The 17,820-nt window shown below is 35.2% G+C and overlaps 3 non-coding genes across 3 annotated transcripts; all 3 read right to left on the reverse strand.

Annotated features, from left to right (window-relative positions):
- Positions 1 to 3,597: 3,597 nt before the first annotated feature.
- On the reverse strand, positions 3,598 to 3,669 carry TRNAC-GCA (transfer RNA cysteine (anticodon GCA)). The gene has a single exon. It is a non-coding gene; the product is annotated as a tRNA-Cys (tRNA).
- Positions 3,670 to 9,331: 5,662 nt separating this feature from the next.
- TRNAC-GCA (transfer RNA cysteine (anticodon GCA)) lies at positions 9,332 to 9,403 on the reverse strand. Its single transcript has one exon. It is a non-coding gene; the product is annotated as a tRNA-Cys (tRNA).
- Positions 9,404 to 14,107: 4,704 nt separating this feature from the next.
- On the reverse strand, positions 14,108 to 14,179 carry TRNAC-GCA (transfer RNA cysteine (anticodon GCA)). The gene has a single exon. It is a non-coding gene; the product is annotated as a tRNA-Cys (tRNA).
- Positions 14,180 to 17,820: the final 3,641 nt, after the last annotated feature.

The raw sequence follows: 17,820 nt of genomic DNA on the forward strand, positions 1-17,820 counted from the left end.
TGGTAAAATACAGTGAGGTTTCCGTTGCAAGAATTCATACATTTCGTATCACATGTAGATCTTGGAACATGGATAAAAAATCTTTTGTCAAATGCACAAATTCTGCAAAATGCAACTGCTTCTCTACTGCAGTTTGTTGATTTTGTGCTAAGAGCATAGTTAAACCCAATTGTTGAATCTTTTGTATATGAAATGATGATATATCTTATTGTTTCTTACAGTGCATTGGGTTGAAAAACATTTTAACAGGATCTATTGAAGAGGGTATATGGTTATGAAACAGGGACTTCTTGATCTGCATTCCTACGCCCTACCACTGAGTTAAACCCTTGAATGCTGAAAACTGCCCTTTTTTAAAAAGGTGATAGAGTGGTTGACTGTATGGAACTTGTAGAACTAATGACATCAGTGCACGTCTGGTCAGCTGTACAAATTGATACATTTCATTAAGGGCATATTATTGGTTTCCACCACAGTTTTATAACATTCATATGCGCTTCCAATGGACTATTTCAAACTGATAATATCACCAGTAGAACTTGGGTGAATGTAAAACACAGCTTGTATCATATGAAGAAATCCTAAACAGCTTAATAGTGTTTACCCTATGTTTCAGGTGATGATCAGGAGTATTTCAAATGTAGAAATGTGTTGCTCATTACATAAAACGCTAAGATTGTAAATGTTTACTTCAATTTATTTAATTAAAAAAATATTTCTACAGGTAAAACAGTTGGACAAGGGGGGACCCAGATCTGAACTGGGGACCTTTTGATCTGCAGTGATATGCTCTACCCCTGAGCTATACCCCCATTTCTGAAATGTTCACCTTTATTTATTCAGTAATATGTACAAAGCGGAAGCAACATGCAATCACCATCAAATCAATGCATTTTCAGCCACCAAACCCTCCTTATAAGTATAAGGGGTACAAAAGATGTCCTTTATCTGCCTTGGTAAAATACAGTGAGGTTTTCATTGCAAGAATTCATACATTTCGTATCACATGTAGATCTTGGAACATGGAAAAAAAACTTTGTCAAATGCACAAATTCTGCAAAACGTAACTGTTTCTCTACTGCATTTTTTTGATTTTGTGCTAAGAGCATAGTTAAACCCAATTGTTCATTGTTTTGTATATGAAATGATAATATATCTTATTGTTTCTTACAGTGCATTGGGTTGAAAAACATTTAACAGGATCTATTGAAGAGGGTATATGGTTATGAAACAGGGACGTCTTGAACTACACTCCTACGCTCTACCACTGACATAAACCCTTGAATGTTGAATACTGCCCTTTTTTAAAAAGGTGATAGAGTGGGTGACTCTATGGAACTTGTAGAACTAATGACATCAGTGCACTTCTGGTCAGCTGTACAAATTAATACATTTCATTAAGGGCATATTATTGGTTTCCACCACAGTTTTATAACATTCATTTGCACTTCCAATGGACTATTTCAAACGGATAATATCACCAGTAGAACTTGGGTGAATGTAAAACACAGCTTATATCATATGAAGAAATCCTAAACAGTTTCATGGTGTTTACCCTATGTTTCCAGAGATGATCAGGAGTATTTCAAATGTAGAAATGTGTTGCTCATTACATAAAATGCTAAGATTGTAAATGTTTTCTTCAATTTATTTAATTAAAAAAACATTTCTACAGGTAAAACAGTTGGACAAGGGGGCACCCAGATTTGAACTAGGGACCTCTTGATCTGCTGTCAAATGCTCTACCACTGAGCTATACCCCCAGTTCTTAAAGGTTCAACTCTAATAATTCAGTAATATGTACAAAGTTCAAGCAACATGCAATCACCATCAAAGCAATGCATTTTCAGCCACCAAACCCTCCTTATAAGTATATGGGGTGCGAAGGATGTCCTTTATCTGCCTTGGTAAAATACAGTGAGGTTTCCATTGCAAGAATTCATACATTTCGTATCACATGTAGATCTTGGAACATGGAAAAAAAACTTTTGTCAAATGCACAAATTCTGCAAAACGTAACTGTTTCTCTACTGCATTTTGTTGATTTTGTGCTAAGAGCATAGGTAAACCCAATTGTTCATTGTTTTGTATATGAAATGATGATATATCTTATTGTTTCTTAAAGTGCATTGGGTTGAAAAACATTTTAACAGATCAATTGAAGAGGGTATATGGTTATGAAACGGGGACTTCTTGAACTGCATTCCTACGCTCTACCACTGAGTTAAACCCTTGAATGCTGAAAACTGGCCTTTTTTAAAAAGGTGATAGAGTGGGTGACTCTATGGAACTTGTAGAACTAATGACATCAGTGCACTTCTGGTCAGCTGTACAAATTAATACATTTCATTAAGGGCATATTATTGGTTTCCACCACAGTTTTATAACATTCATATGAGCTTCCAATGGACTATTTCAAACTGATAATATCACCAGTAGAACTTGGGTGAATGTAAAACACAGCTTGTATCATATGAAGAAATCCTAAACAGCTTAATGGTGTTTGCCCTATGTTTCAGGTGATGATCAGGAGTATTTCAAATGTAGAAATGTGTTGCTCATTACATAAAATGCTAAGATTGTAAATGTTTACTTCAATTTATTTAATTAAAAACACATTTCTACAGGTAAAACAGTTGGACAAGGGGGCACCCAGATTTGAACTAGGGACCTTTTGATCTGCAGCGAAATGCTCTACCCCTGAGCTATACCCCCATTTCTGCAAAGTTCACCTTTATTTATTCAGTAATATGTACAAAGTGGAAGCAACATGCAATCACCCTCAAAGCAAAGCATTTTCAGCCACCAAACCCTCCTTATAAGTATATGGGGTGCGATGGATGTCCTTTATGTGCCTTGGTAAAATACAGTGAGGTTTCCATTGCAAGAATTCATACATTTCGTATCACATGTAGATCTTGGAACATGGATAAAAAATCTTTTGTCAAATGCACAAATTCTGCAAAATGCAACTGCTTCTCTACTGCAGTTTGTTGATTTTGTGCTAAGAGCATAGTTAAACCCAATTGTTCATTCTTTTGTATATGAAATGATGATATATCTTATTGTTTCTTACAGTGCATTGGTTTGAAAAACATTTTAACAGGATCTATTGAAGAGGGTATATGGTTATGAAACAGGGACTTCTTGATCTGCATTCCTACGCCCTACCACTGAGTTAAACCCTTGAATGCTGAAAACTGCCCTTTTCTAAAAAGGTGATAGAGTGGTTGACTGTATGGAACTTGTAGAACTAATGACATCAGTGCACTTCTGGTCAGCTGTACACATTAATACATTTCATTAAGGGCATATCATTGGTTTCCACCAGAGTTTTATAACATTCATATGAGCTTCCAATGGACTATTTCAAACTGATAATATCACCAGTAGAACTTGGGTGAATGTAAAACACAGCTTGTATCATATGAAGAAATCCTAAACAGTTTCCTGGTGTTTACCCTATGTTTCAGGAGATGATCAGGAGTATTTCAAATGTAGAAATGTGTTGCTCATTACATAAAATGCTAAGATTGTAAATGTTTTCTTCAATTTATTTAATTAAAAAAATATTTCTACAGGTAAAACAGTTGAACAAGGGGGCACCCAGATTTGAACTAGGGACCTCTTGATCTGCAGTCAAATGCTCTAACACTGAGCTATACCCCCAGTTCTGAAAAGTTCCCCTTTATTAATTCAGTAATATGTACAAAGTGCAAGCAACATGCAATCACCATCAAAGCAATGCATTTTCAGCCACCAAACCCTCCTTATAAGTATATGAGCTGCGAAGGATGTCCTTTATCTGCCTTGGTAAAATACAGTGAGGTTTCCATTGCAGGAATTCATACATTACGTATCACATGTAGATCTTGGAACATGGAAAAAAAATATTTTGCCAAATGCACAAATTCTGCAAAATGTAACTGCTTCTCTACTGCAGTTTGTTGATTTTGTGCTAAAAGCACAGTTAAACCCAATTGTTCATTGTTTTGTATATGAAATGATGATATATCCTATTGTTTCTTACAGTGCATTGGGTTGAAAAACATTTTAACAGGATCTATTGAAGAGGGTATATAGTTATGAAACAGGGACCTCTTGAACTACACTCATATGCTCTACCACTGACATAAACCCTTGAATGTTGAAAACTGCCCTTTTTAAAAAAAGGTGATAGAGTGGGTGACTCTATGGAACTTGTAGAACTAATGACATCAGTGCACTTCTGGTCAGCTGTACAAATTAATACATTTCATTAAGGGCATATTATTGGTTTCCACCACAGTTTTATAACATTCATAAGAGCTTCCAATGGACTTTTTCAAACTGATCATATCACCAGTAGAACTTGGGTGAATGTAAAACACAGCTTGTATCATATGAAGAAATCCTAAACAGCTTAATGGTGTTTACCCTATGTTTCAGGTGATGATCAGGAGTATTTCAAATGTAGAAATGTGTTGCTCATTACATAAAATGCTAAGATTGTAAATGTTTACTTCACTTTATTTAATTAAAAACACATTTCAACAGGTAAAACAGTTGGACAAGGGGGCACCCAGATTTGAACTAGGGACCTTTTGATCTGCAGTAAAATGCTCTACCCCTTAGCTATACCCCCATTTCTGCAATGTTCACCTTTATTTATTCAGTAATATGTACAAAGTGGAAGCAACATGCAATCACCATCAAAGCAAAGCATTTTCAGCCACCAAACCCTCCTTATAAGTATATGGGGTGCGAAGGATGTCCTTTATCTGCCTTGGTAAAATACAGTGAGGTTTCCATTGCAAGAATTCATACATTTCGTATCACATGTAGATCTTGGAACATGGAAAAAAAATCTTTTGTCAAATGCTCAAATTCTGCAAAATGTAATTGCTTCTCTACTGCAGTTTGTTGATTTTGTGCTAAGAGCATAGTTAAACCCAATTGTTCATTCTTTTGTATATGAAATGATGATATATCTTATTGTTTCTTACAGTGCATTGGGTTGAAAAACATTTTAACAGTATCTATTGAAGAGGGTATATGGTTATGAAACAGGGACTTCTTGAACTGCATTCCTACGCTCTACCACTGAGTTAAACCCTTGAATGCTGAAAACTGCCTTTTTTTAAAAAGGTGATAAAGTGGGTGACTGTATGGAACGTGTAGAACTAATGACATCAGTGCACTTCTGGTCAGCTGTACAAATTAATACATTTCATTAAGGGCATATTATTGGTTTCCACCACAGTTTTATAACATTCATAAGAGCTTCCAATGGACTATTTCAAACTGATAATATCACCAGTAGAACTTGGGTGAATGTAAAACACAGCTTGTATCATACGAAGAAATCCTAAACAGCTTAATGGTGTTTACCCTATGTTTCAGGTGATGATCAGGAGTATTCCAAATGTAGAAATGTGTTTCTCATTACATAAAATGCTAAGATTGTAAATGTTTACTTCAATTTATTTAATTAAAAACATATTTCTACAGGTAAAACAGTTGGACAAGGGGGCACCCAGATTTGAACTAGGGACCTTTTGATCGGCAGTGAAATGCTCTACCCCTGAGCTATACCGCCATTTCTGAAATGTTCACCTTTATTTATTCAGTAATATGTACAAAGTGGAAGCAACATGCAATCAACATCAAAGCAATGCATTTTCAGCCACCAAACCCTCCTTATAAGTATATGGGGTGCGAAGGATGTCCTTTATCTGCCTTGGTAAAATACAGTGAGGTTTCCATTGCAAGAATTCATACATTTCGTATCACATGTAGATCTTGGAACATGGAAAAAAAATCTTTTGTCAAATGCACAAATTCTGCAAAATGTAACTGCTTCTCTACTGCAGTTTGTTGATTTTGTGCTAAGAGCATAGTTAAACCCAATTGTTCATTCTTTTGTATATGAAATGATGATATATCTTATTGTTTCTTACAGTGTATTGGGTTGAAAAACATTTGAACAGGATCTATTGAAGAGGGTATGTGGTTATGAAACAGGCACTTCTTGAACTGCATTCCTACGCTCTACCACTGAGTTAAACCATTGAATGCTGAAAACTGCCCTTTTTAAAAAAGGTTATAGAGTGGGTGACTGTATGGAACTTGTAGAACTAATGACATCAGTGCACTTCTGGTCAGCTGTACAAATTAATACATTTCATTAAGGGCATATTATTGGTTTCCACCACAGTTTTATAACATTCATATGAGCTTCCAATGGACTATTTCAAATTGATAATATCACCAGTAGAACTTGGGTGAATGTAAAACACAGCTTGTATCATATGAAGAAATCCTAAACAGTTTCATGGTGTTTACCCTATGTTTCAGGAGATGATCAAGAGTATTTCTAATGTAGAAATGTGTTGCTCATTACATAAAATGCTAAGATTGTAAATGTTTTCTTCAATTTATTTAATTAAAAAAATATTTCTACAGGTGAAACAGTTGAACAAGGGGGCACCCAGATTTGAACTAGGGACCTCTTGATCTGAAGTCGAATGCTCTACCACTGAGCTATACCCCCAGTTCTGAAAAGTTCACCTTTATTAATTCAGTAATATGTACAAAGTGCAAGCAACATGCAATTACCATCAAAGCAATGCATTTTCAGACACCAAACCCTACTTATAAGTATATGGGGTGCGAAGGATGTCCTTTATCTGCCTTGGTAAAATACAGTAAGGTTTCCATTGCAAGAATTCATACATTTCGTATCACATGTAGATCTTGGAACATGGATAAAAAATCTTTTGTCAAATGCACAAATTCTGCAAAATGCAACTGCTTCTCTACTGCAGTTTGTTGATTTTGTGCTAAGAGCATAGTTAAACCCAATTGTTCATTCTTTTGTATATGAAATGATGATATATCTTATTGTTTCTTACAGTGCATTGGGTTGAAAAACATTTTAACAGGATCTATTGAAGAGGGTATATGGTTATGAAACAGGGACTTCTTGATCTGCATTCCTACGCCCTACCACTGAGTTAAACCCTTGAATGCTGAAAACTGCCCTTTTCTAAAAAGGTGATAGAGTGGTTGACTGTATGGAACTTGTAGAACTAATGACATCAGTGCACTTCTGGTCAGCTGTACAAATTAATACATTTCATTAAGGGCATATTATTGGTTTCCACCACAGTTTTATAACATTCATATGAGCTTCCAATGGACTATTTCAAACTGATAATATCACCAGTAGAACTTGGATGAATGTAAAACACAGCTTGTATCATAAGAAGAAATCCTAAACAGTTTCATGGTGTTTACCTAATGTTTCAGGAGATGATCCGGAGTATTTCAAATGTAGAAATGTGTTGCTCATTACATAAAATGCTAAGATTGTAAATGTCTACTTCAATTTATTTAATTAAAAACATATTTCTACAGGTAAAACAGTTGGACAAGGGGGCACCCAGATTTGAACTAGGGACCTTTTGATCTGCAGTAAAATGCTCTACCCCTTAGCTATACCCCCATTTCTGCAATGTTCACCTTTATTTATTCAGTAATATGTACAAAGTGGAAGCAACATGCAATCACCATCAAAGCAAAGCATTTTCAGCCACCAAACCCTCCTTATAAGTATATGGGGTGCGAAGGATGTCCTTTATCTGCCTTGGTAAAATACAGTGAGGTTTCCATTGCAAGAATTCATACATTTCGTATCACATGTAGATCTTGGAACATGGAAAAAAAATCTTTTGTCAAATGCTCAAATTCTGCAAAATGTAATTGCTTCTCTACTGCAGTTTGTTGATTTTGTGCTAAGAGCATAGTTAAACCCAATTGTTCATTCTTTTGTATATGAAATGGTGATATATCTTATTGTTTCTTACAGTGCATTGGGTTGAAAAACATTTTAACAGTATCTATTGAAGAGGGTATATGGTTATGAAACAGGGACTTCTTGAACTGCATTCCTACGCTCTACCACTGAGTTAAACCCTTGAATGCTGAAAACTGCCTTTTTTTAAAAAGGTGATAAAGTGGGTGACTGTATGGAACGTGTAGAACTAATGACATCAGTGCACTTCTGGTCAGCTGTACAAATTAATACATTTCATTAAGGGCATATTATTGGTTTCCACCACAGTTTTATAACATTCATATGAGCTTCCAATGGACTATTTCAAACTGATAATATCACCAGTAGAACTTGGGTGAATGTAAAACACAGCTTGTATCATATGAAGAAATCCTAAACAGTTTCATGGTGTTTACCCTATGTTTCAGGAGATGATCAAGAGTATTTCTAATGTAGAAATGTGTTGCTCATTACATAAAATGCTAAGATTGTAAATGTTTACTTCAATTTATTTAATTAAAGACATATTTCTACAGGTAAAACAGTTGGACAAGGGGGCACCCAGATTTGAACTAGTGACCTTTTGATCTGCAGTGAAATGCTCTACTCCGGAGCTATACCCCCATTTCTGAAATGTTCACCTTTATTTATTCAGTAATATGTACAAAGTGGAAGCAACATGCAATCACCATCAAAGCAAAGCATTTTCAGCCACCAAACCCTCCTTATAAGTATATGGGGTGCGAAGGATGTCCTTTATGTGCCTTGGTAAAATACAGTGAGGTTTCCATTGCAAGAATTCATACATTTCGTATCACATGTAGATCTTGGAACATGGAAAAAAAATCTTTTGTCAAATGCACAAATTCTGCAAAATGCAACTGCTTCTCTACTGCAGTTTATTGATTTTGTGCTAAGAGCATAGTTAAACCCAATTGTTCATTCTTTTGTATATGAAATGATGATATATCTTATTGTTTCTATTGTTTCTTACAGTGCATTGGGTTGAAAAACATTTTAACAGGATCTATTGAAGAGGGTATATGGTTATGAAACGGGGACTTCTTGAACTGGATTCCTACGCTCTACCACTGAGTTAAACCCTTGAATGCTGAAAACTGCCCTTTTTTAAAAAGGTGATAGAGTGGGTGACTGTATGGAACTTGTAGAACGAATGACATCAGTGCACTTCTGGTCAGCTGTACAAATTAATACATTTCATTAAGGGCATATTATTGGTTTCCACCACAGTTTTATAACATTCATATGAGCTTCCAATGGACTATTTCAAACTGATAATATCACCAGTAGAACTTGGGTGAATGTAAAACACAGCTTGTATCATACGAAGAAATCCTAAACAGTTTCATGGTGTTTACCCTATGTTTCAGGAGATGATCAGGAGTATTTCTAATGTAGAAATGTGTTGCTCATTACATAAAATGCAAAGATTGTAAATGTTTTCTTCAATTTATTTAATTAAAAAAATATTTCTACAGGTAAAACAGTTGAACAAGGGTGCACCCAGATTTGAACTAGGGACCTCTTGATCTGCAGTCAAATGCTCTACCACTGAGCTATACCCCCAGTTCTGAAAAGTTCACCTTTATTAATTCAGTAATATGTACAAAGTTCAAGCAACATGCAATCACCATCAAAGCAATGCATTTTCAGCCACCAAACCCTCCTTATAAGTATATGGGGTGCGAAGGATGTCCTTTATCTGCCTTGGTAAAATACAGTAAGGTTTCCATTGCAAGAATTCATACATTTCGTATCACATGTAGATCTTGGAACATGGAAAAAAAATCTTTTGTCAAATGCACAAATTCTGAAAAATGTAACTGCTTCTCTACTGCAGTTTGTTGATTTTGTGCTAAGAGCATAGTTAAACCCAATTGTTCATTGTTTTGTATATGAAATGATTATATATCTTATTGTTTCTTACAGTGCATTGGGTTGAAAAACATTTAACAGGATCTATCGAAGAGGGTATATGGTTATGAAACAGGGACTTCTTGAACTACACTCCTACGCTCTACCACTGACATAAACCCTTGAATGTTGAAAACTGCCCTTTTTTAAAAAGGTGATAGAGTGGGTGACTCTAGGGAACGTGTAGAACTAATGGCATCAGTGCACTTCTGGTCAGCTGTACAAGTTAATACATTTCATTAAGGGCATATTATTGGTTTCCACCACAGTTTTATAACATTCATATGAGCTTCCAATGGACTATTTCAAACTGATAATATCACCAGTAGAACTTGGGTGAATGTAAAACACAGCTTGTATCATACGAAGAAATCCTAAACAGTTTCATGGTGTTTACCTAATGTTTCAGGAGATGATCCGGAGTATTTCAAATGTAGAAATGTGTTGCTCATTACATAAAATGCTAAGAATGTAAATGTTTACTTCAATTTATTTAATTAAAAACATATTTCTAGAGGTAAGACAGTTGGACAAAGGGGGCACCCAGATTTGAACTAGTGACCTTTTGATCTGCAGTGAAATGCTCTACTCCGGAGCTATACCCCCATTTCTGAAATGTTCACCTTTATTTATTCAGTAATATGTACAAAGTGGAAGCAACATGCAATCGCCATCAAAGCAAAGCATTTTCAGCCACCAAACCCTCCTTATAAGTATATGGGGTGCGAAGGATGTCCTTTATGTGCCTTGGTAAAATACAGTGAGGTTTCCATTGCAAAAATTCATACATTTCGTATCACATGTAGATCTTGGAACATGGAAAAAAATCTTTTGTCAAATGCACAAATTCTGCAAAATGCAACTGCTTCTCTACTGCAGTTTGTTGATTTTGTGCTAAGAGCATAGTTAAACCCAATTGTTCATTGTTTTATATATGAAATGATGATATATCCTATTGTTTCTTAGAGTGCATTGGGTTGAAAAACATTTTAACAGGATCTATTGAAGAGGGTATATGGTTATGAAACAGGGACTTCTTGCAAAGCACTCCTACGCTCTACCACTGACATAAACCCTTGAATGCTGAAAACTGACCTTTTTTAAAAAAGTGATAGAGTGGGTGACTGTATGGAACTTGTAGAACTAATGACATCAGTGCACTTCTGGTCAGCTGTACAAATTAATACATTTCATTAAGGGCATATTATTGGTTTCCACCACAGTTTTATAACATTCATATGAGCTTCCAATGGACTATTTCAAACTGATAATATCACCAGTAGAACTTGGGTGAATGTAAAACACAGCTTGTATCATACGAAGAAATCCTAAACAGTTTCATGGTGTTTACCTAATGTTTCAGGAGATGATCCGGAGTATTTCAAATGTAGAAATGTGTTGCTCATTACATAAAATGCTAAGATTGTAAATGTTTACTTCAATTTATTTAATTAAAAACATATTTCTACAGGTAAAACAGTTGAACAAGGGGGCACCCAGATTTGAACTAGGGACCTCTTGATCTGAAGTCTAATGCTCTACCACTGAGCTATACCCCCAGTTCTGAAAAGTTCACCTTTATTAATTCAGTAATATGTACAAAGTGCAAGCAACATGCAATTACCATCAAAGCAATGCATTTTCAGACACCAAACCCTACTTATAAGTATATGGGGTGCGAAGGATGTCCTTTATCTGCCTTGGTAAAATACAGTAAGGTTTCCATTGCAAGAATTCATACATTTCGTATCACATGTAGATCTTGGTAGATGGAAAAAAAATATTTTTTCAAATGCACAAATTCTGAAAAATGTAACTGCTTCTCTACTGCAGTTTGTTGATTTTGTGCTAAGAGCATAGTTAAACCCAATTGTTCATTGTTTTGTATATGAAATGATTATATATCTTATTGTTTCTTAAAGTGCATTGGGTTGAAAAACATTTAACAGGATCTATTGAAGAGGGTATATGGTTATGAAACAGGGAATTCTTGAACTACACTCCTACGCTCTACCACTGACATAAACCCTTGAATGTTGAAAACTGCCCTTTTTTAAAAAGGTGATAGACTGGGTGACTCTATGGTACTTGTAGAACTAATGGCATCAGTGCACTTCTGGTCAGCTGTACAAATTAATACATTTCATTAAGGGCATATTATTGGTTTCCACCACAGTTTTATAACATTCATAAGAGCTTCCAATGGACTATTTCAAACTGATCATATCACCAGTAGAACTTGGGTGAATGTAAAACATAGCTTGTATCATATGAAGAAATCCTAAACAGTTTCATGGTGTTTACCCTATGTTTCAGGAGATGATCAAGAGTATTTCTAATGTAGAAATGTGTTGCTCATTACATAAAATGCTAAGATTGTAAATGTTTTCTTCAATTTATTTAATTAAAAAAATATTTCTACAGGTGAAACAGTTGAACAAGGGGGCACCCAGATTTGAACTAGGGACCTCTTGATCTGAAGTCGAATGCTCTACCACTGAGCTATAACCCCAGTTCTGAAAAGTTCACCTTTATTAATTCAGTAATATGTACAAAGTGCAAGCAACATGCAATTACCATCAAAGCAATGCATTTTCAGACACCAAACCCTACTTATAAGTATATGGGGTGCGAAGGATGTCCTTTATCTGCCTTGGTAAAATACAGTAAGGTTTCCATTGCAAGAATTCATACATTTCGTATCACATGTAGATCTTGGTACATGGAAAAAAAATCTTTTTTCAAATGCACAAATTCTGAAAAATGTAACTGCTTCTCTACTGCAGTTTGTTGATTTTGTGCTAAGAGCATAGTTAAACCCAATTGTTCATTGTTTTGTATATGAAATGATTATATATCTTATTGTTTCTTACAGTGCATTGGGTTGAAAAACATTTAACAGGATCTATTGAAGAGGGTATATGGTTATGAAACAGGGAATTCTTGAACTACACTCCTACGCTCTACCACTGACATAAACCCTTGAATGTTGAAAACTGGCCTTTTTTAAAAAGGTGATAGACTGGGTGACTCTATGGTACTTGTAGAACTAATGGCATCAGTGCACTTCTGGTCAGCTGTACAAATTAATACATTTCATTAAGGGCATATTATTGGTTTCCACCACAGTTTTATAACATTCATAAGAGCTTTCAATGGACTATTTCAAACTGATCATATCACCAGTAGAACTTGGGTGAATGTAAAACACAGCTTGTATCATATGAAGAAATCCTAAACAGCTTAATGGTGTTTACCCTATGTTTCAGGTGATGATCAGGAGTATTTCAAATGTAGAAATGTGTTGCTCATTACATAAAATGCTAAGATTGTAAATGTTTACTTCAATTTATTTAATTAAAGACATATTTCTACAGGTAAAACAGTTGGACAAGGGGGCACCCAGATTTGAACTAGTGACCTTTTGATCTGCAGTGAAATGCTCTACTCCGGAGCTATACCCCCATTTCTGAAATGTTCACCTTTATTTATTCAGTAATATGTACAAAGTGGAAGCAACATGCAATCACCATCAAAGCAAAGCATTTTCAGCCACCAAACCCTCCTTATAAGTATATGGGGTGCGAAGGATGTCCTTTATGTGCCTTGGTAAAATACAGTGAGGTTTCCATTGCAAGAATTCATACATTTCGTATCACATGTAGATCTTGGAACATGGAAAAAAAATCTTTTGTCAAATGCACAAATTCTGCAAAATGCAACTGCTTCTCTACTGCAGTTTATTGATTTTGTGCTAAGAGCATAGTTAAACCCAATTGTTCATTCTTTTGTATATGAAATGATGATATATCTTATTGTTTCTATTGTTTCTTACAGTGCATTGGGTTGAAAAACATTTTAACAGGATCTATTGAAGAGGGTATATGGTTATGAAACGGGGACTTCTTGAACTGGATTCCTACGCTCTACCACTGAGTTAAACCCTTGAATGCTGAAAACTGCCCTTTTTTAAAAAGGTGATAGAGTGGGTGACTGTATGGAACTTGTAGAACGAATGACATCAGTGCACTTCTGGTCAGCTGTACAAATTAATACATTTCATTAAGGGCATATTATTGGTTTCCACCACAGTTTTATAACATTCATATGAGCTTCCAATGGACTATTTCAAACTGATAATATCACCAGTAGAACTTGGGTGAATGTAAAACACAGCTTGTATCATACGAAGAAATCCTAAACAGTTTCATGGTGTTTACCCTATGTTTCAGGAGATGATCAGGAGTATTTCTAATGTAGAAATGTGTTGCTCATTACATAAAATGCAAAGATTGTAAATGTTTTCTTCAATTTATTTAATTAAAAAAATATTTCTACAGGTAAAACAGTTGAACAAGGGTGCACCCAGATTTGAACTAGGGACCTCTTGATCTGCAGTCAAATGCTCTACCACTGAGCTATACCCCCAGTTCTGAAAAGTTCACCTTTATTAATTCAGTAATATGTACAAAGTTCAAGCAACATGCAATCACCATCAAAGCAATGCATTTTCAGCCACCAAACCCTCCTTATAAGTATATGGGGTGCGAAGGATGTCCTTTATCTGCCTTGGTAAAATACAGTAAGGTTTCCATTGCAAGAATTCATACATTTCGTATCACATGTAGATCTTGGAACATGGAAAAAAAATCTTTTGTCAAATGCACAAATTCTGAAAAATGTAACTGCTTCTCTACTGCAGTTTGTTGATTTTGTGCTAAGAGCATAGTTAAACCCAATTGTTCATTGTTTTGTATATGAAATGATTATATATCTTATTGTTTCTTACAGTGCATTGGGTTGAAAAACATTTAACAGGATCTATTGAAGAGGGTATATGGTTATGAAACAGGGACTTCTTGAACTACACTCCTACGCTCTACCACTGACATAAACCCTTGAATGTTGAAAACTGCCCTTTTTTAAAAAGGTGATAGAGTGGGTGACTCTAGGGAACGTGTAGAACTAATGGCATCAGTGCACTTCTGGTCAGCTGTACAAGTTAATACATTTCATTAAGGGCATATTATTGGTTTCCACCACAGTTTTATAACATTCATATGAGCTTCCAATGGACTATTTCAAACTGATAATATCACCAGTAGAACTTGGGTGAATGTAAAACACAGCTTGTATCATACGAAGAAATCCTAAACAGTTTCATGGTGTTTAACTAATGTTTCAGGAGATGATCCGGAGTATTTCAAATGTAGAAATGTGTTGCTCATTACATAAAATGCTAAGAATGTAAATGTTTACTTCAATTTATTTAATTAAAAACATATTTCTAGAGGTAAAACAGTTGGACAAAGGGGGCACCCAGATTTGAACTAGTGACCTTTTGATCTGCAGTGAAATGCTCTACTCCGGAGCTATACCCCCATTTCTGAAATGTTCACCTTTATTTATTCAGTAATATGTACAAAGTGGAAGCAACATGCAATCGCCATCAAAGCAAAGCATTTTCAGCCACCAAACCCTCCTTATAAGTATATGGGGTGCGAAGGATGTCCTTTATGTGCCTTGGTAAAATACAGTGAGGTTTCCATTGCAAGAATTCATACATTTCGTATCACATGTAGATCTTGGAACATGGAAAAAAATCTTTTGTCAAATGCACAAATTCTGCAAAATGCAACTGCTTCTCTACTGCAGTTTGTTGATTTTGTGCTAAGAGCATAGTTAAACCCAATTGTTCATTGTTTTATATATGAAATGATGATATATCCTATTGTTTCTTAGAGTGCATTGGGTTGAAAAACATTTTAACAGGATCTATTGAAGAGGGTATATGGTTATGAAACAGGGACTTCTTGCAAAGCACTCCTACACTCTACCACTGACATAAACCCTTGAATGCTGAAAACTGCCCTTTTTTAAAAAAGTGATAGAGTGGGTGACTGTATGGAACTTGTAGAACTAATGACATCAGTGCACTTCTGGTCAGCTGTACAAATTAATACATTTCATTAAGGGCATATTATTGGTTTCCACCACAGTTTTATAACATTCATATGAGCTTCCAATGGACTATTTCAAACTGATAATATCACCAGTAGAACTTGGGTGAATGTAAAACACAGCTTGTATCATACGAAGAAATCCTAAACAGTTTCATGGTGTTTACCTAATGTTTCAGGAGATGATCCGGAGTATTTCAAATGTAGAAATGTGTTGCTCATTACATAAAATGCTAAGATTGTAAATGTTTACTTCAATTTATTTAATTAAAAACATATTTCTACAGGTAAAACAGTTGAACAAGGGGGCACCCAGATTTGAACTAGGGACCTCTTGATCTGAAGTCTAATGCTCTACCACTGAGCTATACCCCCAGTTCTGAAAAGTTCACCTTTATTAATTCAGTAATATGTACAAAGTGCAAGCAACATGCAATTACCATCAAAGCAATGCATTTTCAGACACCAAACCCTACTTATAAGTATATGGGGTGCGAAGGATGTCCTTTATCTGCCTTGGTAAAATACAGTAAGGTTTCCATTGCAAGAATTCATACATTTCGTATCACATGTAGATCTTGGTAGATGGAAAAAAAATATTTTTTCAAATGCACAAATTCTGAAAAATGTAACTGCTTCTCTACTGCAGTTTGTTGATTTTGTGCTAAGAGCATAGTTAAACCCAATTGTTCATTGTTTTGTATATGAAATGATTATATATCTTATTGTTTCTTAAAGTGCATTGGGTTGAAAAACATTTAACAGGATCTATTGAAGAGGGTATATGGTTATGAAACAGGGAATTCTTGAACTACACTCCTACGCTCTACCACTGACATAAACCCTTGAATGTTGAAAACTGCCCTTTTTTAAAAAGGTGATAGACTGGGTGACTCTATGGTACTTGTAGAACTAATGGCATCAGTGCACTTCTGGTCAGCTGTACAAATTAATACATTTCATTAAGGGCATATTATTGGTTTCCACCACAGTTTTATAACATTCATAAGAGCTTCCAATGGACTATTTCAAACTGATCATATCACCAGTAGAACTTGGGTGAATGTAAAACATAGCTTGTATCATATGAAGAAATCCTAAACAGTTTCATGGTGTTTACCCTATGTTTCAGGAGATGATCAAGAGTATTTCTAATGTAGAAATGTGTTGCTCATTACATAAAATGCTAAGATTGTAAATGTTTTCTTCAATTTATTTAATTAAAAAAATATTTCTACAGGTGAAACAGTTGAACAAGGGGGCACCCAGATTTGAACTAGGGACCTCTTGATCTGAAGTCGAATGCTCTACCACTGAGCTATAACCCCAGTTCTGAAAAGTTCACCTTTATTAATTCAGTAATATGTACAAAGTGCAAGCAACATGCAATTACCATCAAAGCAATGCATTTTCAGACACCAAACCCTACTTATAAGTATATGGGGTGCGAAGGATGTCCTTTATCTGCCTTGGTAAAATACAGTAAGGTTTCCATTGCAAGAATTCATACATTTCGTATCACATGTAGATCTTGGTACATGGAAAAAAAATCTTTTTTCAAATGCACAAATTCTGAAAAATGTAACTGCTTCTCTACTGCAGTTTGTTGATTTTGTGCTAAGAGCATAGTTAAACCCAATTGTTCATTGTTTTGTATATGAAATGATTATATATCTTATTGTTTCTTACAGTGCATTGGGTTGAAAAACATTTAACAGGATCTATTGAAGAGGGTATATGGTTATGAAACAGGGAATTCTTGAACTACACTCCTACGCTCTACCACTGACATAAACCCTTGAATGTTGAAAACTGCCCTTTTTTAAAAAGGTGATAGACTGGGTGACTCTATGGTACTTGTAGAACTAATGGCATCAGTGCACTTCTGGTCAGCTGTACAAATTAATACATTTCATTAAGGGCATATTATTGGTTTCCACCACAGTTTTATAACATTCATAAGAGCTTCCAATGGACTATTTCAAACTGATCATATCACCAGTAGAACTTGGGTGAATGTAAAACACAGCTTGTATCATATGAAGAAATCCTAAACAGCTTAATGGTGTTTACCCTATGTTTCAGGTGATGATCAGGAGTATTTCAAAT

This window comes from Ambystoma mexicanum, unplaced genomic scaffold, assembly GCF_040938575.1.
Source record: "Ambystoma mexicanum isolate Mex_15411 unplaced genomic scaffold, UKY_AmexF1_1 Mex_scaf84, whole genome shotgun sequence".
Classification (NCBI taxonomy): domain Eukaryota; kingdom Metazoa; phylum Chordata; class Amphibia; order Caudata; family Ambystomatidae; genus Ambystoma; species Ambystoma mexicanum.